The following is a 25,179-nucleotide window of genomic DNA, read 5'->3' as shown; positions in this document are numbered from 1 at the left end:
ACACGAAAGAGGAAAAAGGCCGGTTTTCCTGTACGAATTTGAATTAGTAATAAGGGGAAAAGTAAAATAAAACAAAAACCTCTTCACTTAAGTAAGGCTTCTGTGATAGGATACTGACAGTGGACCTTTGACAAACGCATCAGCCGACGTGTTATCTGAATCGGATTCGTTGCCTTGACCGGATAATACGTGAGTTATTAATTCACTTGATCTTGGGACGCCATTAATTGTTAATTTTAATAACGTTAAATTAATTTTTGAGCATCACATGAATTCGAATGCGGATAAGATCCTTGCAGTCGTGAGCCGTCCTACAAACCGTTCTAATTAGGAGCAGTGGTAGGTACTCAAGATTGGGTGTTAGCAGCTTTTGTACTCAATTGTCATTACATGAGAGAATAAGTTCTCATAAGACCAGCTGTGTGTACACGGCCTGTGATAAAGTCACGCACGAAATCTTCTTGAATATTCGAATTCGGTTATAAAAGTGCTTTTAAATTATAAAATTACTTTCTCAAAGAAATCTATGGATAACATTCTGAGGAATACAATTTTGCACTCGATAAACAGTCTTAATTGATGCTGGCAAAATACTGGAAAACAGCTAGCATTATCAACCACGTTTGAATTTTTGCTTTATTCTTATCATGAGTTTCTTCTGTCATAACTTGCGAACTTGCTTTCTGGCAAACGATTGGTCTCTAATGTTAAATCGATGTAAAAATAGTGATAAACAAATCGAGCCCGTGGCTCCTGTTACAATCCTTAAACACTTACACGTACACCTGAGACAAAGTGACATATCATCCAGTTTTGACAAAACAGGAAAATCGTAAGCGCATTCTGCTTGAAAAGAATAGTGTCCACTGTTTCATTATAAATGTGCAAATTCGGCACATGATATTCTTGTGATATATTTTACTACCAAACTGATATGTTTTACCTTTTATTTGTTCTTAAGATAACTTGAATACAATATACAAATTAGAAGTAGCCCTTTATAGTTTTCCTTACTCTTTTATCATGTGGTATATTCACTCGCCTTTCCTAACAACCATAATTGTTTAATAGCTTTTGAAGAAACAGAATATGTAAACGTCGAAATAGGTCGAAACCCAAGCAAGGCAAATTGCTTATCTGATTGTCTACTTTACTGCTTTTCTTAAATCTTTGGTCTTCCAACGGTAAAGAAACTGGTCTAAAGTGGAGTTTACTGTGAGGACGAATATCGTTGTCGATAATAGTTCAGACCACAATAAACCACTGTCGATTTGTTCATTTGTTCGCTTGTCTTTTGTTTTTGTTTTGTTTTGTTTTGTCTTTTTTTTAACCACAATATCGATGTCAAATGAAACGATTCTTTCAGTGCTTTACCAAGATCGTGACACGCGAGAAGCGTTGTCTGTCCTCTTATTCCTTTTTGTTATTTTCTCCTATTGTAATTTTCGAGCTTAATCTTAGGCAAACGATTGGTCTCAAACGATAACTCCATGTGAAATAGAGATGATCAACATATTTTCTAAGTATTTTCTTCTGTGTATTTGAACAGATGTTAACGATGTACGCATTTTTAATTTACAAAGTTTCTTTATAAACATTATGGCTAATTCCCAATTATGACAAAATCGAGCTGCTGGCTTCGTTAACAGCAGATTATCACAAACCACATCTCTGAGCTCAGGTGACATATCACATCTAGTTTTGATCGCAAAGTAAGATCCTGAGGACATTCTAATTCCAAAATAACTAATAGCATGCAGTACTTTATTATAAATGCGGAAATTGGCGACAAGTTGTTGTTTTCTTATGGCTACTTAACTACAATTTTTGACCTGTAAGTTGTTCGCTAGATAACTCTAATATATTGTACTATTTCGTACTATAGCTCTTCATATATTTCTTTACTCTTTTCAACATGAAATGGCACATCTCACCCTCTCTCCTGACAACTATAAGCTTTTTTAAATTAGCTATAGAAGAATAAGTAAATGTCAACATTATAAAAGGTCTACCCCAATGCATAGCAGATTGCTCGTCTGATTGTCTGCTTTACTGCTTGTTTCCACTTATCTTCAACCTGTAATGGAATGGGTTTAAAGTAGTGTTAAGGATCACTAAGACATTTGCCATTCCCAGGATTTTGATGAAATTCGAATATCGCTTTGTGCAAAGAAAGATCACAATATTGCATTTGGTTGTGCATAGTCTTATATCTGATCCTGATGATGATTGACAGCGCGGTCTAGCGACTAGACATACAATCCAAACAATAGCTAAAATGAGATAAGTGCGTCTTAAAGTTACAATCTCTTTGTATCTCAGTTCCGGCGAGGAGTTCGGTCCATACTTATGGCCGTCATCGTCAACAAAGACACTCCACATAATACACAGCTTGGTATGACGATTGCGTCCCTTGCGTATCGATAAAGACTCCAGTGTTCGTGAAACACAGATAGATAGGCTGGTTAACAAAACCAATCAACAGATCAGTGGTTGCCAGACAATGATACAAGAGTTTGGATGGCGGATGGAGGGAAGATTCCTTATGAAGGGTAACAAGGATAAGAGAATTCCCAAGAGTTGCTGTGATGGAGAGGAGAATGTTGACTGCAGATAATGAAATGGGGTGTTGTTTAAACTCACCTACCCAAACTGGGGAGCATGGCAATCTTTTATGTTTTGCGTTTGTGTTCCACCTCTCATTATATTTGCTGTCGCCATTATCCTGCTGTCGTTTCTACTCTTTTGCAATTTATCGTTAGTTACAATGAGGAATATTTCGTTTCCTCAGCACCCTCTAAGTCAAGATCAGTTAAGCCTTTATTTTTGAATAGCAATTACGGGAGTAAAAATTCATCTGCAGCTTTTCAAAGGGGTTACATGTATCTCTAAGTGTAATTAAACCTGAAAAGAAAAAGAGAAATGGAAATATTACATGACCCAATTTGGTAGAAAACAGATAAAACCAAAGCAAAATGTCCTAGGGGACATATACGGGACATCTGAAGTCTTTTTGAGGAAAAGGCAGCTTCAGATATGGAGAGCAAAATCAGAGGTAAACATTTATTTAGAGAAACTAGAAGTCCCCAAGAACATTCTCAATCCAAGCGTCAGGAAATATAAAAGCCATCTACTTTAATCAAATGTCTGTAGACGTTCATTTATATAATGTTTGACAAAAACCTCCAGCTTTTCAAAACACGTTACTGGTGAGGTATGGTTGGTTTTTCGATTCTTTATTCTACCTTTAATCATAACAATTAGACAATAGATCTAGGTCTGACAGCTTCTACTGATAAAATCTTTTCTTCGTTTCTTGCAGCCGTAATTTCGTAAATCAGTTTTTCAGGATCGATACATGTGTAAGTCAGAAGAGAGTTAATTCAATGGACAGCACAGTGCTTGGCTAATTGTCTGCTTTACTGCTTGTCTCATTTCACTGATTCTCCAGCAGTAAAGAACGGGGTTTAAAGCCTAGTTAAAATAAACTGAAACTATTGCCGCTCCCCAGGTGACGATTAAATGTGATGAGCATGTATTATTAGATGCGATCGCAATTCCTGATACCCCTATTGGCGAGTAACAACCAACTAATGCCAACTGCACCCATAGTTCACTATACACTGCCTTTTTGTATCGCGCCATGTTTAGTGCATTTGGTTGGATCTGCTGTTGTTGTATAAACCTTGTACATGAGCCTCATGGTGATGACTGAGGACGCAGAAAATCTTTGTGTACGACGCCACTGATATTATTAGGCAAGATGGTATAATTATATGGTCACAACACATATCTATTCGGTAGTCTAAAATGTAGTATAAACCAGCCACGACAATCAGTACCCAAAAGGTTGCTACTATGAAGTACGTGCGCTTTAAAGTTACAATTTGTCTGTATCTCAGCCCTAACAACAGAGCGAGAAGTCTGTCCGCGCTTTTGGCCGCCATTGTCAACAAAGACACTGAACGTAATGCCTAGGCTGTGATGTACGGCGCTTTGTATGCGAGTCAACAAAGATACCACTCTTCGTGAAGCAAGGACATCCATTGGCAATGAAAGGCTGGCTAATAATACTAACAAACAGATCACTTCTTTCCAAACAAAGATACAAGAGTTTGGATGGTGGATGAAGGGAAGATACTTTGTGAAATGCAACAAGGATGAGAAAGTTCCCAGAAAGTGCCATGAGAGAAAGGAGAATGTGACCTGCCGCAAAATAAATTGATTGTTGTTGCAATCTAGCTGCCAATGATGGCGAGCAAACTAGGTCTTCAAATGTTTTTGTTCAGTTGCCTTTCAAATGCTGTTAAATCTGTAGTTGGTACCTTCATTATCTACTTTTCTTTGGATATAACAGAGATATTTCGCCTTCACAACAACTTCACATCCACTGTGGCTTAAATCTCACCTTTTAACGACGCATTTATACTCAAACATTTAAATGGTATCATTAACCCTGTTTGAAATAGGCGAACGATCCGACCCAATCCGACACGACACGACCCGACCCAATTATCCCCCGTTTTTTCACTTCACCGCTGCTATCGTGTCGTGTACCATTTCACTCCGTTTTACCATATGAACGCCTAGAAAAGGTTAATGATAACAACAGAAACTAAATATGAGCTCTGCTAAACAGCCTGGGATATTCTACATCATTTCATCATGATCTGTTTCAAGATTAGTTTCAGCATAGTTTCCCTGGTTTAGCTCACGACTCAAATAAAGGAGCATTTCAAAATTTTCTGGAGTATTTTAAAACAAAATTCTACCATATCTAGAAATTGCGGTCGGAAATCAGTCGATCCTGGTTAATAATTTTGAACTTTTAAACATCACCGACCGAATTTATATTATTCTGTTTTTATCTACGAAACATACCTTTATTTATGACCTTTATAGCAACGTCAACTTTTTCATATTATTTACTCATCAACAATTTGCATATAACCTTTTATTCATTCCGTGATATTCGTAACAGTCCCGAGGATGAAAGGGAAGTGTTAAAGAAAACCACATAAAAAAAGAAGTTAGAGCTTAGTAGTTTATAAACCAAAGTCTTAATCCTTCCATTATACTTTTTTTTTCCAGAATTTCAATGACATAAATCATTTTTTGACCATCGGATGAAATTTATGCGCGGGAATAATACTTGAAGTGGTGAGCTGTCATACAAACCTTTTTAATTGGGAGCACTGGTAGGTACTCAAGAGCGCGTGTCAGCAGCTTTCGTACTCGATTGTCATGAAATGAGAGAGTGTTTTCTCATAAGACCAGCTTTGTGCTCACGGCCTGTGACGTCACGTATTCGAGTTTGGTAATAAGTATGCTTTTAAAATAGCAACAAAGAAAAGCCGAGTTAAAGAAAACTAAAACAGCGATAATCGAGTTAACCTCAAAGACATCACAACTTCCAAGTAAGTTATAGAAGAAACAGTACACGCGAACGTTAGAATAGGTCTACCCCTCTGCATAGCAGATTGCTCGTCTCACTTCACTTATCTTCCAGCACTAAAGGAATGGGTTTAAAGCAGAGTTCAAGAACAGTAATACAATTGCCATTCCAAATGATTAACAAGAAACTCAAAATCTCTTTGCACTAAGATAGATCACAATTCTCACTGTAATCTGTGGAACATAACAGACAATTAAAGCTAACTGCACCCACAGTGCATTGTACACTGCCTTTCTATATCACGCCATATTCAGTGCATTTGGTTGGCTAAGCCGTTGTTGAACATAATCTTGTATTTCAACCTGATGATGACCGAAAGCGCGGAAAGTCTTTGTGTACGAGACGACTGAGATTACCAGACCAAATGATATAGTAATGATACGGTACCAAAGGCCTACAAAAACTCCAGTCTTCGTAAACCACGGACATCCAGTAGGTAGCATGGGAGGATGGATAACAAGACCAACCAACAGATCAGTTGTTGCAAGACACTGATACAAGAGTTTGTATGGCAGATGGAGGGAAGACTCCTTGTGAAGGGCAATGATGATAAGAGTATTCCCAAGAATTACTGTGATGGGGAGGAGAATGTTGACTGCTGAGAATGAAATGGACTGTTGTTTAACATCACTTAACCAAAGCGGGGAACATAGCTATTCTCTAAATATTTCCGTATGCGTTCCAGTTTGCGTTAGATTTGTTGTTGCCATCATCTTGCTGTAGTTTCCACTCTTTTGGAGGTTATCCTTAGTTACAACGAGGAATATTTGGTCTTAACAGCACCCCTTAATTCAAGGTCGGTTAAACCTTAGTTTTTGGGTAACGATTGCAGAGAGTAAAAGTTCATCACCAGCGTCTGATTATGTGTAATGCCGGAAAGCTGTGAGGTTTGTGACACGAAAGAGCAAAAAAGGCCAGTTTTTCTGCGCGAATTTGAATTAGTAATAAGGGGAAAGTAAAACTGCATTTGTGATAGGTTAATTTCTCAACAAAACATAAAAAACCCTCTTTACTCAAATAAATCTTGAATGATAGGATATCGAAAGTCGACTGACAGTTCGTCGATAGTCGACCGATTGCCGTCGGCCGACGCCTTGATCAACGCATCGGCCGACGTGTTGTTTGGATCGGACTCGTTGTCCTACCCAGATAGTAGCGTGAATTATTTATCCACGTGATCTTGGGATGATATGAATTGTTAGAGATGCAAAGTTATTCTAAAATTATTTAATTTTTTTTGTCTCTACATGTCGCACCTTTTAAAGTATGGAAATGTTGGTCAAAACATCATAAATAATACGATTGCTCCCCCCCACGGTAGACAATGTGTGTGCCAATTATCCCTGGTTTTAAGGCAGAAGTTTGCTACTGAACATTACTGTTTGTCTTAGTTACCTGTAATTGATAAACAAAATTTTGACCATGGCATCGTATAATAGGGACACGTTTATACTCCCTGTGATCATTGTTTCAAAACAAAAACAAAACAAAAAACAATGAGAGCATCAGTGTTTGACTGAGGAAAACCTTCACTTAAAGCTATTGACAGATGATGAAGTGCTTATGCCAAAGCTGTGATACGGGGATTTGTTAGAATTATAATCGCATACGTACGCCAACTGAAAAGCAAAAATAATGCAAAGCAGATGTTACTTGGTCAGGAAGTAGTTGGAAGACTTCCTCTGTATAAATCCATGGTCACCAATACGATGTTATATTAGCCAAGTTTTTGTTTTAGTTGTTTTGAAAAACTACACATGAACTAGTTTTTTGTTTTTTGTTTTTTTGTTTTTTTCTACAATACGGTTTGCTACCGAATAAAAATATTCAATCATTTCATAAGCGCAAAGCTACAGAAACCTTTTTTTTTTACGTTGTTTGCATAAGAAGCCATTTAGTAAGATAAATTAAATTAGGTTTTTATGTATACTACAGGTGATAGCATTCATTTTGTCTCTTTCGTAATAAGCGGCTTCACTACTGACACGAAAAAATATATTTTGTAGTCTCTTGTATTCTGCATCGCAGCTTTTTCTTTGACAAGTTATCGAGTGATAACACAGCCTGTTCGAGCAGTTCAGCTAGTAAAACGAAGTGCACTAATAAAAAATAAAAATCTTAAAATCTACGGATAACCTTCTAAGGACTACAATCTTGCACTCGGTAAAGAGTCTTAATTGATGTTGGTAAAGTACCGAGAAACAGCCTGTTAGTCTTATCAAACATGTTAGAGTTTTTTTAATCATTTTTTATTACATTTTTCTTCTGTTATTATTTTCATGCTAAATCTTCGGCAAACAATTGGCCTCAAACTATAACTCCATGAAAAAAATAGAGATGATCAAATTCTTTTCTAAACATTTCCTTATGTGTATTTAAACATCTTTAATTAATTTTAAAAGTTTCGTTATAAACACCATGGCTAATTCCCAATCATGACAAAATCGAACGGCTGGCTCCGTTAACAGAGCGCTATTTCTAAACCATATTTTTGACACGGTGATATATCTTATCAAGGTTTTATCGCAAAGATAAATCCTGAGCTCATTCTGATTCCAAAATAATAGGCTTCACTACTTCATTACAAATGCGCAAATTGACGACATGATATTATTTTGTTATGGCCACTAAACTACAATTTTTCAACTGTTAGTTGTTCGTTAGATCATTCGAATACATATATGTTATTTGCCGGCTGGGAGGTCCGTATGGTGAAGAACTTTGACCGAGGTCTTGAAAATACATTTTTCAAGACAGACCGTACGGACCGACCCTTAGCCGGTAAATAACATATTTATTGTTTTTAAACTTGACGAAATTCTTTCCGAAAGAACCCGAATGACTTATAGCCGTAAATACGCCAAGATCTTCCATAAACTGAACAATTTTTGAGTGAGTAAATAGTAGTTAAAATAGAGGTGATGCAAATTTAAGAGAGATGCCTCAGCGAAACATTTTCATTTCCGTAACGATAAAGGTGATTTAAAAGGCTTCCAAACAAACTTTGAAACATAATTTTTACAAGTATCTGTCACAATCTGACACCTGTCAATTAGAGAGCGCGCAAGAAAAAAAAATCGTAGGAACATCTGAAAACCAACAGAACTAGTTTGGCAAGGACTGTCACGACAATGTTTTCTTAAAAATCAGTTAATGATCTAACGGAAAGTATTATTTACTCTCATCGACCATTCATTCATGTACAAAGATTTACCTCTGTTCATTAAGTAAACGGCGAGGAAAGTAATTGTGAGTAAATTCAATTTTTTATTTTGAAGTTGTGGGAGTTTGCTCGTTTGTTTGCTGTAATGGCGTGTTTAACTCTGATCTTTCCTTCACAAAAACTAAATTCGAACGGCACACTCCAACGAGACACAAGGGAATTTAATGCAGCCTTTTCTCAATTCCTTCAATTTCTGTTGTGCAATTAAGGTACAAATGTCCAAATTAAACGGAATTGGAAAGACTCGCCAGGAGCGTATATTTGTTGTAGAACTTAAATTAAAACTTCGCTCGCTCTTTTTTTTTACTATGAACAAATTGCTCGAGAAAATTCAGATATTAAATGAATAAAAGTTCCATCGTTCAGTTTAACTGCAACCAAGTACCTCACGTTTCAACTTTCTGGGTACTTTTTGTGAACGATTAAAATTAATTGCAGACGGTTTTTAGGCCGCTTGTCAACCAACGTAATGACACTATTGTTTATACAAATTCATTCTGAAACCAATATTTTTCTGTCAACCAAAGTGATTTGATAGAGAGAAAAGAGAGGATTCATAAGTTATTTATCGGCTTGAGGTAGTGACCGACGTGTTTGCTTAAAAATACTGCCCAGCCGGAAAACGAGGTATATTTATGAAAAATGACAACGAAAGTTGGGATGTACTCGGCGACTCACGAAAGCGTTAACGTGGCCCGTGGGCAGAGATAGGAAAATACTGACCGGGTAAAGAACCAATCAGATTGCAAGATTCGTTACCGTGCCCTCTAAAAAAACAATAAAATAAAATATTTATAAGTAGCTCTTCATATTTTTCCTTACTCTTTATCACGAAATGACATATCTTCCCCTCTCTTCTAACATCTATAATTTCTCAAATTAGCTATATAAAAAACAGTACATGCGAACGTTAAAATAAATCTACCCCTATGCATAACAAATTGCTTGTCTGATTATCTGCTTTACTACTCGTCTCACTTCAATTATCTTCCAGCAGTAAATGAACGGGTTTAAAGTAGAGTTAAAGTATACGAAGACAATCGCCATTTCCCTGATAATGATGAAATTCGGAGAGCTCTCTTTACTAAGAGAGATGGCAATATCCTCTGTAGAAAGTGGTACATAACAGACAACTAAAGCTAACTGTACCCACAGTGCACTGTGCACTGCCTTTCTGTATCGCGCCATGTACAGTGCATTTGGTTGGCTCGGCTGTCGTTGGGCATGGTCTTGTACTTGAGCCTGATGATGACTGAGAGCGCGAAAAATCTTGGTGTACGAGACGATTGAGATAACTAGGCATAATGGTGTGCCTATAAGGGTGTACCAAAGGGCTATACGGTGATTGAGATGAGAGAATAAGCCAGTGACTAGACATACAACCCAAAAGATAGCTAAAACGATGTACATACGCTTCAAAGTTACAATCGCCTTGTATCTCAGTCCCAACAGCATAGCGAGAAGTCGGTCCACGCTTATGGCCGTCAGCGTCAACAAGGAAACTGAGCATAATGCATAGCCTGTTATGCCACTTCCGTACCATACGTATGGACAAAGAATCCAATGTTCTTGAACTACAGACATCCAATAGGTAGCATGGAGAGGCTGGCTAACAAGATCAACCAACAGATCAGTTGCTGCCAGAAAACGATACAAGAGTTTGGATGGCGGATGGAGGGAAGATTCCTTGTGAAGGGCAACAAGGATAAGGGAATTCCCAAGAATTGCTGTGATAGAGAAGAGAATGTTGACTGCTGGAAATGAAATGGACTGTTGTTTTAACTCACCTACCCAAACCGGAGAGCATAACAATATTTCAAATGTTTGCGTGTGTATTCCATTTCCCGTTATATTTGTTTTTGCCATCATCATGCTGCCGTTTCTACTGTTTGCAAGTTATCCTTAATTGCAACGAGGAATATTTCGTCTTAACAGCACCCTTCAAGTCAAGACCAGTTAAACCTTAATTTTTGAATAACAATTATAGAGAGTAAAAATTCATCAGTAACGTCTGACTATGTGAAATTCCCGAAAGCTGTGTGGTTAGTGACACGAAAGAGGAAAAAACAGGCCAGTTTTTCTGTGCAAATTTGAATTAGTAATGAGGGGAAAAGGAAAACAGAACAAAAACCTCTTCACATGAATAAACATCTCGTGATAAGATACCGACAGTCTACCTTTGTCCAACGCATCGGCCGATGCGTTGTTGCGTTGATTGTTTAAATCGGATTCGTTGCCTTCCCCGGATACAAGTGTAATTATAAATTCACTTGATTATGGGACACCATCAATCGATAATTTTAATATCATTAAATTCTTTGTTTGACCATCATATGAAATTCAAACGCGGAGATGATCCTAGCAGTGATGAGCAGTCATACAAACCTTTTTAATTAGAAGCAGTGGTAGGTACTCAAGATTGGGTGTTAGCAGCCTTTGTACTCGATTGTCATTAAATGAGAGAATGAGTTCGCAAAGACCAGCTGTATGTACCAAGCCTGAGATAAAGTCACGAAATATTTTTTGAATATTCGAATTTGGTTGTAAAGGTGCTTTTAAAATTACTTTCTCAAAGAAATCTATTCATAACCTTCTGAAGACTACAATTTTGCACTCGATAAACGGTCTTAATGATGCTGGTAACATACTGAAATACAGCTAGTCTTAATAACCATGTTGGAGTTTTTGCTCTATTTCTTATCATGAGTTTCTTCTGTAATAATTTGCTTACTTGGTTGCTTTCTGGCAAGCGATTGGTCTCAAATGTTAAATCGATGTAAAAATAGTGATACTTACACGTATATCTGAGACAAAGTGACATATCTCATCCAGTTTTGACAAAACAGAATAATCGTGAGCGCATTCTGCTTGAAAAGAATGTGTCCACTGCTTCATTATAAATGTGCGAATTCGGCACATGATATTCCTGTGATACATTTTATTACCAAAATAATATGTTTTACAATTTACTTGTTCTAACTTCAGTCGAATTTGGTAATACAAGTGCTTTTAAAATTACTTGCACAAAGAATCGACGGATAGGCTTTTGAGGAATATAACTTTGCTCTTGATAAGCATTCTTATTTGATGATAGTAACATATTGAAAAACAGCTAGTCTTCTTAACCATGTAAGAGTTTTTTTTTTAATTATTTCTTTTTGTTATTTTCTCCTGTTGTAATTTTCGAGCTTAATCTTAATCAAACGATAACTCCATATGAAATAGAGATGATCAACATCTTTTCTAAGCATTTCCTTCTGTGTATTTGAATAGATGTTAACGATGTCCGCATTTTTAATTTACAAAGTTTCTTTATCGAGCTGCTAGCTTCGTTAACAGCACATTATCACAAACCACATCTCTGAGCTCAGGTGACATATCACATCAAGTTTTGATCACAAAGTAAAATCCTGAGCGCATTCTGATTCCAAAATAACTAATAGCATGCAGTACTTTATTATAAATGCGGAAATTGGCGACAAGTTATTGTTCTGTTATGGCTACTAAACTACAATTTTTGACCTGTTAGTTGTTCGCTAGGTAATTCGAATATATTGCACTATTTCGTACTATAGCTCTTCATATATTTTCTTACTCTCTTCAACATGAAATGACACATCTTACCCTCTCTCCCGAAAGTTTGTAAAATTAGCTGTAGAAGAAAAAATAAATGTCAACATTAAAAAAGGTCTACCCCAATGCATAGCAGATTGCTCGTCTGATTGTCTGCTTTACTGCTTGTTTCCACTTATCTTCAACCTGTAATGGAAAGGGTTTAAAGTAGTGTTAAGGAACACTAAGACATTTGCCATTCCCAGGATTTTGATGAAATTAGAAAATCGCTTTGTGCAAAGAAAGATCACAATATCGCGTTCTTTTAAGTGCATTTGGTTGTGCATAGTCTTATGTCTGATCCTGATGATGATTGAGAGCACGGTCTAGGGACTAGACATACAATCCAAATAATAGCTAAAATGCGATACGTGCGTCTTAAAGCTACAATCTCTTTGTATCTCAGTTCTGTCGTTTCTACTCTTTTGCATTTTATCGTTAGTTACAATGAGGAATATTTCGTCTTATAAGCACTCTCTAAGTCAAGATCGGTTAAACCTTCATTTTTGAATAGCAACTACGAGAGTAAAAATTCATCTGTAGCGTCTGACTATGAAAAATGCCCTAAAGCTGTACAAAGTTAATCTTGGAATAAGTTCATCGAAAGATTAAAGCCTTGACAGGTTTGTAGAGCACCCTTTGATAAATTACTAGGCCAAATTTGGTAGAAAACAGTTGAAACCAAAGCAAAATGTCTTGAGGGGGCATCTATGGGACATCTGATGCCTTTTGAGAAAAAGGCAGCTTCAGAGGTGGAGCGCAAAATCAGTGGTAAACATTTATTTAAATAAACTAGAAGTTCCCGAGAACATTCTCAATCCAACCGTCATAGGATATAACTATGAAAAAACCATTTACTTTAAATGTCTTTAGACGTTAATTTATACAATGTTTGTTTAAAGCTTCCAGCTTTTCAAAGGGGTCATCTCTAAGTGTAATTAAACCTGAAAAGAAAAAGAGAGCTGGGAAAATTACATGACCCAATTTCGTAGAAAACAGATAAAACCAAAGCAAAATGTCCTAGGGGACATATATGGGACATCTGAAGTCTTTTTGAGAAAAAGGCAGCTTCAGATATGGAGAGCAAAATCAGAGGTAAACATTTATTTAGAGAAACTAGAAGTCCCCAAGAACATTCTCAATCCAAGCGTCAGGAAATATAAAAGCCATCTACTTTAATCAAATGTCTGTAGACGTTCATTTATATAATGTTTGACAAAAACCTCCAGCTTTTAAAAACACATTACTGGTGAGGTGTGGTTGGTTTTTCGATTCTTTATTCTACCTTTGATCATTACAATTAGACAATAGATCTAGACCTGACAGCTTCTACTGATAAAATCTTTTCTTCTCTCCTTGCAGCCATAATTTCATAAATCAGCTTTTCAGGATTGATACTTGTGTAAGTCAGAGGAGAGTTAATTCAATGGACAGCACAGTGCTTGGCTAATTGTCTGCTTTACTGCTTGTCTCATCTCACGGATTCTCCAGCAGTAAAGGACAGGATTTAAAGCCGAGTTAAAATAAACTGAAACTATTACCACTCCCCAGGTGACGATTAAATGTGATGAGTGTATATTATTAGATGCGATCGCAATTCCCGATACACCTATTGGCGAGTAACAACCAACTAATGCTAACTGCACCCATAGTTCACTATACACTGCCTTTTTGTATCGCGCTATGTTTAGTGCATTTGGTTGGATCTGCTGTTGTTGTATAAACCTTGTACATGAACCTCATGGTGATGACAGAGGATGTAGAAAATCTTTGTGTACGAGGCCACTGATATTATTAGGCAAGATGGTATAATTATATGGTCACAACACATATCTATTCGGTAGTCTAAAATGTAGCATAAACCAGCCACGACGATCAGTACCCAAAAGGTTGCTACCATGAAGTACGTGCGCTTTAAAGCTACAATTTGTCTGTATCTTAGCCCTGACAACAGAGCGAGAAGTCTGTCCGAGCTTTTGGCCGCCGTTGTCAACAAAGACACTGAACGTAATGCCTAGGCTGTGATGTACGCCGCTTTGTATGCGAGTCAACAAAGATACCACTCTTCGTGAAGCAAGGACATCCAGTAAGTGGCAATGAAAGGCTGGCTAATAATACTTACAAACAGATCACTTCTTGCCAAACAACGATACAAGAGTTTGGATGGCGGATGAAGGGAAGATACTTTGTGAAATGCAACAAGGATGAGAAAGTTTCCAGAAAGTGCCATGAGAGAAAGGAGAATGTGACCTGCCGAAAAATAAATTGATTGTTGTTGCAATCCACCTGCAAATGATGGCTAGGAAACTAGGTCTTCAAATGTTTTTGTTCAGTTGTCTTTCAAATGCTGTTAAATTTGTAGTCGGCATCATCAGTATCTACTTTTCTTTGGATATAACAGAGATATTTCGCCCTCACAACAACTTCACGTCCACTGTGGCTTAAATCTCACCTTTTAACGACGCATGTATACTCAAACATTTAAATGGTATCATTTACCCTCTTTGAAATACGCGAACGATCTCAAGTGTCTTCTGTACCACTAAACAAATCAAAATTTCCTCAGAGGTTGGCATATGTACGTTGCATTAACTAACCAGCCTAAAAGAGAATCAGTTGTTCAGCAAAAAGAAATCCTGCGACAATTCATTCTGCTGTTTTAACCTGAAAGGCCTAAAGATAGACCAAATGGTGGAAATGTTGCTCAAAAGATCATAAATAATTCAAATAATCCTTCCACGGGGTACATTTTTTTGCGCAAAATCATCTGTTGTTTCAGGGCGTTGTTTGTCTTAGTTACTTGTTTGTCAAGTTAATAAACGACATTTTGAATATGACATCGTACAACAAGGACAAATTTGTACTCCCTGTGACCATTGTTTCAAAATATGTGGTGGAAAGAAAATCACTGTTTGACTAAGGAAAACCTTCACTGAAAGCTACCGACATATGACGAAGTGCTTATGCCAACGCTGCGATCTCGGCGCTTGTTGGAATTGTGATCACACGCACGACAAGCTGAAAACAAAAAAAAGGTTGCAGCCCAGATGTGTCTCGGCCAGGACGTATTTTGAAGATTCCCTTTGAATGAATCTATTGTTGCTAATACCACATTATTTTAACTGAGATTTTGTTTATTTTTTTTTTCCAACAATCGCGGTCGCGTTTTTTCTCCAATACAGTTTTGGTACGGAATAAAAATATACAGTCTCTACATAAAGCTACAAATATTATTTGCTTTATAAACCATTAGGTAAGATAAGTTAATTTATTTTTGCTGAGTCATCATTTGATCGCAAAACATTACCTTAGTGGAAATTAAAGTTGTTATGTATACGACACGTGATTGCTTTCATTTTTTCTAACTCTCGATTCCTCTTTCTTAATAAGTGGCTCCACTACTGACTCGTAGATAATATTTGTAGTAGTGACTTGCAATTGTATTCTGCATCTCAGCCTTTTTCTTTTTCTTAAGGACAGCTTATTGATTGATAAGATAGCCTGTCCGAGGCGTTCATGTAGTAAAACAAAATGCACAGTACACGGCGCAATAGTCACGGTGGTGCGAAAAAAAGTGAGGCTTGGATCGAGTAAAAACGGTGTTCACACGACCCGACCCAACCCGCCCGACCCCACCCGACACGACACGACCCGACCCGACCCGACACGACCCAACCCGACACGGCACGACCCGACCTAATTCTCCCTCGTTTTTCACTCCACCGCTGCTATCGTGCCGTATACCATTTACTCCGTTTTACTTTATGAACGCCTAGAAAAGGCAAATAGCAACGGCAAACTAAATATGAGCTTTGCTTAACAACCTGGGACATTCTACATCATTTCATCATAATCTGTTTCAAGATTAGTGTCACCTTAGCTTCCCTGGCTTAGCTCACGACTCAAATAAAGGAGCATTTCAAAATTTTCTGGAGTACTTTAGAACAAAATTCTACCTATCTAGAAATTAGGGTCGGAAACCAGTTGATCCTGGTAAATAATTTTGAACTTTTAAACATCACTTTTCATCATCATCATGTCATTCTCATTTTATCTATGGAATATACCTTCATTTATGACATTTATGGCAACGTTAACTTTTTCATATTATTTACTCATCAAAAATTTGCCTACAACCTTTTATTCATTCCGTGATATTCGTAACAGTCCCGAGAATGAAAGAGAAGTGTTAAAGAAAACCACATAAAAGAGATTAGAGCGTAGTTATTTTTAAACCAAAGTCCTAGTCCTTCCATTTTACTTATTCCTTTTTCTTCAGAATTTTAATGACATAAATAGTTTTTTTGACAATCAGATGAAATTGAAGCGCGGAAAAAAAACTTGAAGTGGTGAGCTGTCATACAAACCTTTTTAATTAGGAGCACTGGCAGGTAATCAAGAGCACGTGTCAGCAGCTTTCGTACTCGATTGTCATGAAATGAGAGAGTTTTCTCATAAGACCAGCTTTGTGTACACGGCCTGTGATAGAGTCACGTATTTCCCTTGAATATTCGAATTTAATTTCTATATTCGAAATAAGTCTACCCCTATGTATGACAGATTGTTTGTCTGATTGTCTGCTTTACTGCTCGTCGCACTTCAATTATCCTCCAGCAGTAAAGGAACGGGTTTATAGTAGAGTTAAAGAACGCTAAGACATTTGTCATTCCGTAGATAAGGTTGAAATTTGAAAATCTCTCTGCACTAAGAAAAATCGCAATTATCCCTGTAAAGTGTGGAACATAACAGACAACTAAAGCTAACTGCACCCACAGTGCACTGTATACTGCCTTTCTGTATCGCGCCATGTTCAGAGCAGTTGTTTGGCTTGGCTGTTGTTGAACATGATCTTGTACTTGAACCTCATGATGTCTTAGAGCGCGGAAAATCTTTATGTACGAGGCGATTGAGATTATCAAGCAAGATGGTATAATTATAAAGCTGCACCAAAAGCCAATACGGTAATCGAGATAAGAGAATAAACCAGTGACTAGACATACAACCCAAACGATAGCTAAAATGATATACGTGCGCCTCAAAGTTACAATCTCTTTGTATCTCAGTCCCAACAACATGGCGAGAAGTCGGTCCACGCTTATGGCCGTCGCCGTCAACAAAGACACTCCAAATAATGCATATCCCGGTATGATGTTTGCGTCCCTTGCGTATCGACAAAGACTCCAGTGTTCGTGAACCACGGACATCCAGTAGGTAACATAGATAGGCTGGGTAACAAGACCAACCAACAGATCAGTGGTTGCCAGACAACGCTACAAGAGTTTGGATGGCAGATGGAGGGAAGATTCCTTATGAAGGGCAACAAGGATGAGAGAATTCCCAATAGTTGCTGTGATGGAGAGGAGAATGTTGACTGCTGAGAATGATATTGACTGTTGTTTAAACTCACCTACCCAAACCGAGGAACATAGCGATTCGTCAAATGTTTGTGTATGCGTTCTACTTTCCGATAGATTTGTTGTCGCCATCATCCTGCCGTCGTTTCCACTCTCTTGCAAGTTATACTTAGTTACAACGAGGAATATTTCGTCTTCACAGCACCATTTACTTCAAGGTCAGTAAAACCTTAGTTTTTGAATAACAATTACAGACAGTACAAAATTCATCACTATCGTTTGACTATGTATAATGTCCGAAAGCTGTGAGGTTTGTGACACGAAAGAGAAAAAAAAGGCCCGTTTGTGTGTGCGAATTTGAATTATTAATAAGGGGAAAGTAAAACTGCATTTTTGATAAGTTAATTTCCCAACAAAACATAAAGAAACTTCTTTAGTCAAATAAACCTTCAGCGATAGGATATCGAAAATCGACCGATTGCCGTCGGCCGACGCATTAATCAACGCATCAGCCGACGTGTTGTTTGGATTGGACTCGTTGCCTTACCTGGATAATAGCGTGAATTATTAATTCTCGTGATTTTAGGACGACATGAACTTTTCAGCCTAGGAAAACTTAGAGAAAAAGTTAAATTTGAAAATTAATTTTCTTTTCTACGTGTCGCTCATTTTAAGAGATGGAAAGGTGGTGAAAAGATCATAAATAATTCAAACGCTCCTCCCACGGGAGACATTGTGTTTGCAAATTATCTCTGGTCTTAAGGCAAAAGTTTGCTACTGAACATTGCTGTTTGTCTTAGTTACCTGTAATTGGTAAACGACATTTTGGATCTGGCATCGTATAAGAGGGTCAAATTTATAATCTCTGTGACAATTGTTTAAAACAAAAATAAACCAAAAAAAACAACAACAACTAGAAAATAAACCCAATGAAAACATCAGTGTTCGACTGAGGAAAACCTTTGCTGAAAGCTATTGACAGATGCTGAAGTGCCTATGCCAATGCTGTGATACCGGGACTTGTCAGAATTATAATCACATACGCACGGCAAACTGAAAAGCAAAAAGATTGCAACGCAGATGTTACTTGGTCAGGAAGCAGTAGGAAGAGTTCCTCTGTATGAATCTATGGTCACCAATACCATGTTATTTTAGCCGAGGTTTTTATTTTAGTTTTTTTGAAAAACTATACATGTACTAGCTTTTTTTTTCTACAATACGGTTTTGCTACCGAATAAAAATATTCAACCATTTCATAAGCGCAAAGCATAAAGCTACAGAAACTTTTTTTTATTTTATTTGCTTAATAAACCGTTTAGTAAGATAAATTGAATTTTTTTTTGTGTTGAGTCATTATTTGATTGCAAAACATTACCGTAGTTACAATTAAAGTTGTTATGTATGCGGCAGAAGATTGCATTCGTTTTGTCTCGCGATTCCTCTTTCGTAATAAGTGGCTCCACTACTGACTCGCAGAAATAAATGTAGTAGTCTCTTGTGTTCTGTATCGCAGCTTTTTTTTTGACAGCTTATCGAGTGATAACACGGCCTGTTTGAGGCGTTCAGCTAGTAAAATGACCGAGGTGCACGGTAAACGGCGCGATAATCAGGGCGGAGCGAAGAAAGAGTGAGGCTTGGGTCGAGTCGGCTAAAGAACGGTGTTCACCTGATCCGAACCGACCCGAACCGACTCAAACTCCCCCGTTATTTTATTTCACCACTACTATCGTGCCGTGTACCATTTCGCAACTAAATATATTATGAGCTCTGTTAATAGTTATATGCTTAACAGCCTGGGACATTCTACATCTTTTCATCATATTGTATTTAAATCTCAGTCGCAGCTTGGCTTGCCTGGCTTAGCTCATGACTGTAAGACAAAGTAAATAAAGGAGCATTTTTAACATTTTCTTGAGTATTTAAAAACATAAGTCTTCTTGTATATTTGATCTTCCAACGGTAAAGAAACGGGTTTAAAGTGGAGTTAAAAAAACTGAAACATTCGCCATTATGGCGAACGACAATGATGATTGTGACGAAATTCGCTAATTGATTTAAACTCAGAGATATCGCAATTTCTGCTGTTAAGTTTGGTACATAACAGAAAACTAATGCTAAATGTACCCACACTGCACTGGACACAGCCTTTCTGTATCGCGCCATGTTTGGTGCATTTGTTTTGTTCACTTGCTGTTAAAAATTATCTTGTACTTGAGCCTGATGATGACTGACAGCGCGGAAAATCTTTGTAAACAAGGGGGCTCAGATTACCAGGCAAGATGGTGTACCTCTAAAGCTTTCCCAAAAGGTTATACGCTTATATTTTTGTATCTCAGGCCTAACAGAATGACGAGAAGTAGGTCCACGCTCATAGCCGTCAGCGTCGAAAAAGACACTGAACATAACACATACATAGTCTGTTACGCCGGTTGCGTAAAATGAGTATCGGCAAAGACTCCAGTGTTTGTGAACCACGGATATCCAATAGTTAGCATAGAGAGGCCGTATAATTATACGGCGTGCCACATATCTAATCATTATAGCCTAAAATGTAGCATAAACCTACGACACCATCAGTATCCAAAAAGCAATAGGAAAATCCTTTTGTTGTTTCCACTCTTTTGCAGATTATCCGTGGCAACAAAAAGAAATATTCCGTCATAACAGGAACCTCCATGTAAAGATCAGTCAAACCTCACTTTGTGAATGATAATTAAACGAAGAATATATCATTAGCGTTTGACCAAGCAAAATGCCCAAACAAGCTGTCTTGTGTATCACACGAACAAGAAATATGGGGCCGGGTTTTCCTTCAAATTCGAAGCGGCAATTAGCGGGAGGAAATTTACATATGCGATACAACTAATTCAACTAAGACAACAAAAAACCCTGTTTTCTCATATAACGCAAACTAAAGACGCCGTGAATCGTCTTAGTTGAGGGTTAAAAGCCTTTTTCGAAAACGTTAATCGGTATTGGGAAAAACGATATTCGTCATCACAGTGGTCAGAATGTTGTGGACTCATGAGGCAACTCGATAAATGGTTTAATTGACGTTGGTAACGTACTGAAAAACAGCCAGTCTTACGGTACTTAACATTTTTTTCAAATATGGCGTATCTTTTATAACAAGTGAATCTAAATCGTGGGACCAAATTTTGCCATCAAAACAGGCTAAATGTTTAATCAATTTTTGCGGATGGATATTGGTAATGACAGGAACTCATTCAGCTTTTACACCTGTTTTACCTCTTTTCCATACATTTCTTAATGTGCTGACAAGGAGAAATAACTGCAGCCGTAAAATGGTCAAAATTTTAACTGTAAGCCATAAAAAGCCATCACCCCATTGAGACTCTCCTCTTCCTGTGTCCTTTCATTTGGAGACGTTTAAACTAGTGGCACCCAGGTGTCTCTTTGACATTCAACTTTCGTGACGTTTTCAGTAGCTTTATTTGCCTTCATATCGAAGGACATCTCATTTAACGACTCTGACCTCATCCTTTCGTGGTGATGTGAGCCCTTGGCTTGGTTATCAGGATGGACAAATTCTGATGGTCTATCATGGTTTATTTTCTATACGCATCATACCGTGTAGCGAGAGGGGTTGTGTTCCGCTTTGCAAGCTGTCTGATATCGTCAAACATGAAGCCGATATTATTCTTTCTATCTTTGTGACTTTCGACTCTCTCGTGTTCCTCGGTCCAAGAGTCTCCTCTGGAAATGAATGTGATCGTTTTAGGCTTAGAGCTCCTTCGGTGTCCCCAAGTTCCACGGTGCAACTGTTCCGCCTTGCACAACGCCCTTTGAGATCAATTCGCTCCATTTCCTGTGTCTTCTCCAATCCTATTATTTGTAGCAGAGCTTTCCTGTAATGTTTGTTTCTATAAAAATAGAGGACGGGATTCGCCAGAGAGTTTATTTGAACCACAATATACACCCATCGTAAGGCTGAATACGTGCTAAAAACCGGTGAGTATGATGCCGAGGTCATGACTACTAGTATCGGAACACTACAGACGAAAGCAGCCATTAACAGCAGAAACGCAGTGTAAGCAAGTTTCCTTTCCATTTTTGCTTTAATTAGAGCACTCAATTGGCTGATTTCACATCTGTTTTGTCTCCGTACCAAGATATAAATCATGCGATAAAAATATAGCAACGTTAAAGTTTCAGTGAGCCAGCTGAGGTTAATCACAAGATCCAACACAAAGAGAACTTCATGGGGAACTTCAGCGAAAACTAATGCTTGATGTAACACCACTTTTGTGACGCTGTCCATCCAAGCGATCACAGTATACTTCTTTAAGCGTCTTTTTGTGACTAACACTTTGTACTCTGTCCATTTAACTATCGCCACATACCTCTCCCAAGCTATCAGCAATAAATGGTGATAGGAGATAGTATACAAAACGATCAGTACTGAGATACCGATTTCATTCAGTAGAAAAACAATACTACGTGATACAGTTCCTCGAAGAATCAGCGCATCCACAGCGTTTGAAAGTGGCATAGAAACTGCGCCAACTAAAAGATCAGTCACGGCCAAATTGGCAATGAGAATATTAGAGTTTGTCTGTAGCTCTCTTACCTTCTTCATTACGAGGATCACGAACATGTTTAGAGAGATGATCCAAGGACAAGCAACGGCCGTTGCGCCAATGGTGAGCTGAAGCGAAAGTGTTGGCTTTAAGTCCCATTTGAATTGCGGTATGCTTGGGCCAAAAAGCACTGATTTGGATGAATTATTAAATGCATCCTCAAGGTTACTTACATTCATCTCGTTAAACTCCAGTTTTATCACCGTGTGTTTTACGTTCAGGCTTGTAGACTGATCTCCGTGAAAACAATCTATTGCATAGAAAATGGAAGGCCTGTTATGAGAAATAACTGCTGTTATCTATTCAGTTCCACAAGTTACCTTTTGTGTTTCGCTGAAAAGGAAGCTACTAATCCCCAAAAGAAACCCATTTTCATCACAAAACTGACTAAAGGCTGTGCGCTCCGTACTTGGTCATGGCATATAATTCACAAAAGTGCGTCGGTTAAAACCATTTTCTTTATCAATAATTTGCCGAAACTGCGTACAATTTTGCGCCTTTTTTCAATTATTAATACTTTTGTCGCATTCCATTTTAAAAGGTAAACAGCCCGAAACTGAACAGAAAACTAATATGAAGCAGTAGGAAGCCGCTTCCTTTCCCTTAACGAAATTTGATGTTACTTTAATCTCTCCATCTATTCCTTAATAGATGAATGTGAAAAAGGGCTTGAATCTGTTTGCTAAGCATCATCCAATGCCAAACGTTTTCAGTCCTCTTTTCACTTTTGAACGTCTAGTTGTAAATTGGAGTCACTCAGATTCAGAGAAAAGCTTTGGACGTCACATGATTTCTGTGGAATAGTGAAAAACTCTGTTGGCAGCTGGTTCTTTCAACAAAAGCATTGTACACCGGTTATATTTCTTTTAAATTAACAATTAACTACACACGCATCAAAGTCATAATTTGGCCGGTTACACCAAAAAGACAGTCTACAGCTTCAATTAAGGATTATAGTGCCGAAATTCAAATTTGGTTGGGAAATAATTTGTTAGAATTTGATTCACTTTGGATAATTCCAATTGATTGTTTTCCTGGAAAATTATCCGTAGTTAGAAGTAAAGATAACATTACCTAAGTATTGAGTTTTCTCAAGAGGAAGGATATCAATGAAATTTGACATCCTTTTGATGAAAATTGAGATTCACTATGGTGATAGGGATCAAGGCCAAGAAATGGTCGAAACAAATTAACAAATAATAATTTTTTTCAGTTGCCATAATTTCAACTAATTAGCAATAAACCCTAGTAAACCAAACGTCTGAGATCTCTATCGTAATATGATCAGGACTAAATAATTATCAATCGAGAGTGGTTAAGCGTGTTATGTACTCTTATTGACAACGATATTCGCTATCATGTGGATTCACGAGGCGCAACGTTTTTTAAACGTTTCGTTTTGTCAAATTCGTAAACGTAGTGGAGAAGAATTGCGTTTCGTACTCCAAACTTTCAGTTCCATTTCGTTACGATGGGAGGTTCTCATCAATGTGAAAAGTTCGCCTCAGTGGTCTGCGTGGCTGTCCGGAATAAGCCAAAGATTAGAATGAACAATTAGGATTCTAAAGTTTCTTTCTTTTTTCATCAAGCAAGGAAATCACAACAGAGAGGAAATAAATTGCGGCCCATACACTTCATGCAAATGCTGACGTTGGGCGCTTAGGTCAATCTTCGCGCTTCTTATTTCATTATTCTCCATGATTTTTTTTCCCTGTTGTTGTCGTGTTTTCTCTCAACTTTTAAACAGAAAAACGATTAGTAAAAAAACAAAGAAAAATCCAGAAAAGAAAAACAAATTTGTTTTTCTTTTCTGGATTTTTCTTTGTTTTTTTACTGATCGTTTTTCTGTTTGGGTTTTTAGGGCCCTTTTAATATTTCTGTCTTGGGAGGTTTAGATATCTTATTTGTGTTTCTCGTTTCACCTTTTGATGCTGAGTGCTGAGTGTGATTTGTTGGTTATATATGTTGTTTTCTAGAGATCGGCGATCGCCGGTACATTACTGCGAAGATCGTTTTCATTCACGATGATCGGTTTCATTCACGACTTCATCCGCAGTTCGCATGTATGATTTTCATATATTCACAGTCATTTATTAATCACTTCACGGGTTTATTTGGAACAAACATAATGAACATTTCCCAGTTAGCTGGTTGCTCAGTTCATGGAGCGTTGGGTCAAGTCTAAATTTTTTTGTTGTTGTTTTTTTAAGGCCTCATTTTTACTACTGCTCAAGAAGTGTGCATTACTGCGAAGATCGCTTTCATTCCAGATCGGCAAAAGATGGCGAAATCAGTCATTTGGGAAATGTACAGACAGCCTCACGAATCAATTCTCAAATACGTTTATTGTAAATCTTTTCTAGGCTCTCCGAGTATTTTAAGTGTAGGCTGGCAGACCTACGGTGAAATTAGGACAAACACATTCACACAAAAAAAGAAACCGCAATATTTTCTAAAAATATCAAGTTCAGAGTTTGTCTAAGTACATACGAGTTCTGTGAGGCTTCCTGAACAGAAAAAAACAACGTATAAAATCACTGGGGATTTCGAGTTCTCAACGATAACAGCCGAAAAACAAACAAACAAACAGACAGGTGCTTCTGCGATCACGTGGGACTGTGCGGCCCACTGGACAACTAAATAACATAACTCTACCTTAGTCTCCAAACAGGCTCTTTAATGTGGCAAGATAAAACTTAGCACATCCAAAAACTTACATCAAACACTGGAAATTGTTGATATAGTCAAGATAAAGATGCAAAAATCGGATACGGTAACATTTGAAAAATGTGGAGAGTCTCATTCTCTGACAAAGAGAAAGAACCTATGTATATTCTTTCAAACTATAAAAGTTTCCATACTTCAGGAAGCGTCTTTGAATCTAGGAAAAAAAATTAAAAATAATAAATAAAAATAAATACTTCTACTTGTTCA

The 25,179-nt window shown here is 37.5% G+C and overlaps 3 pseudogenes; all 3 read right to left on the bottom strand.

The window, feature by feature from the left end:
• Positions 1-3,368: 3,368 nt before the first annotated feature.
• LOC149037852 (melanocyte-stimulating hormone receptor-like) lies at positions 3,369-4,331 on the bottom strand (annotated as a pseudogene).
• A 9,377-nt stretch (positions 4,332-13,708) lies between these two features.
• Positions 13,709-14,662, bottom strand: LOC113668961 (melanocyte-stimulating hormone receptor-like; annotated as a pseudogene).
• Positions 14,663-16,315: 1,653 nt separating this feature from the next.
• Positions 16,316-19,434, bottom strand: LOC113670937 (melanocortin receptor 5-like; annotated as a pseudogene).
• Between the last annotated feature and the right edge of the window lie 5,745 nt (positions 19,435-25,179).

This window comes from Pocillopora damicornis, chromosome 11 (genome assembly GCF_964200805.1).
Source record: "Pocillopora damicornis chromosome 11, jaPocDami1.2, whole genome shotgun sequence".
Taxonomy (NCBI): domain Eukaryota; kingdom Metazoa; phylum Cnidaria; class Anthozoa; order Scleractinia; family Pocilloporidae; genus Pocillopora; species Pocillopora damicornis.
The sequence above is the reverse complement of the archived record's forward strand: the minus strand, read 5'-3'. Positions and strand labels throughout refer to the sequence as shown.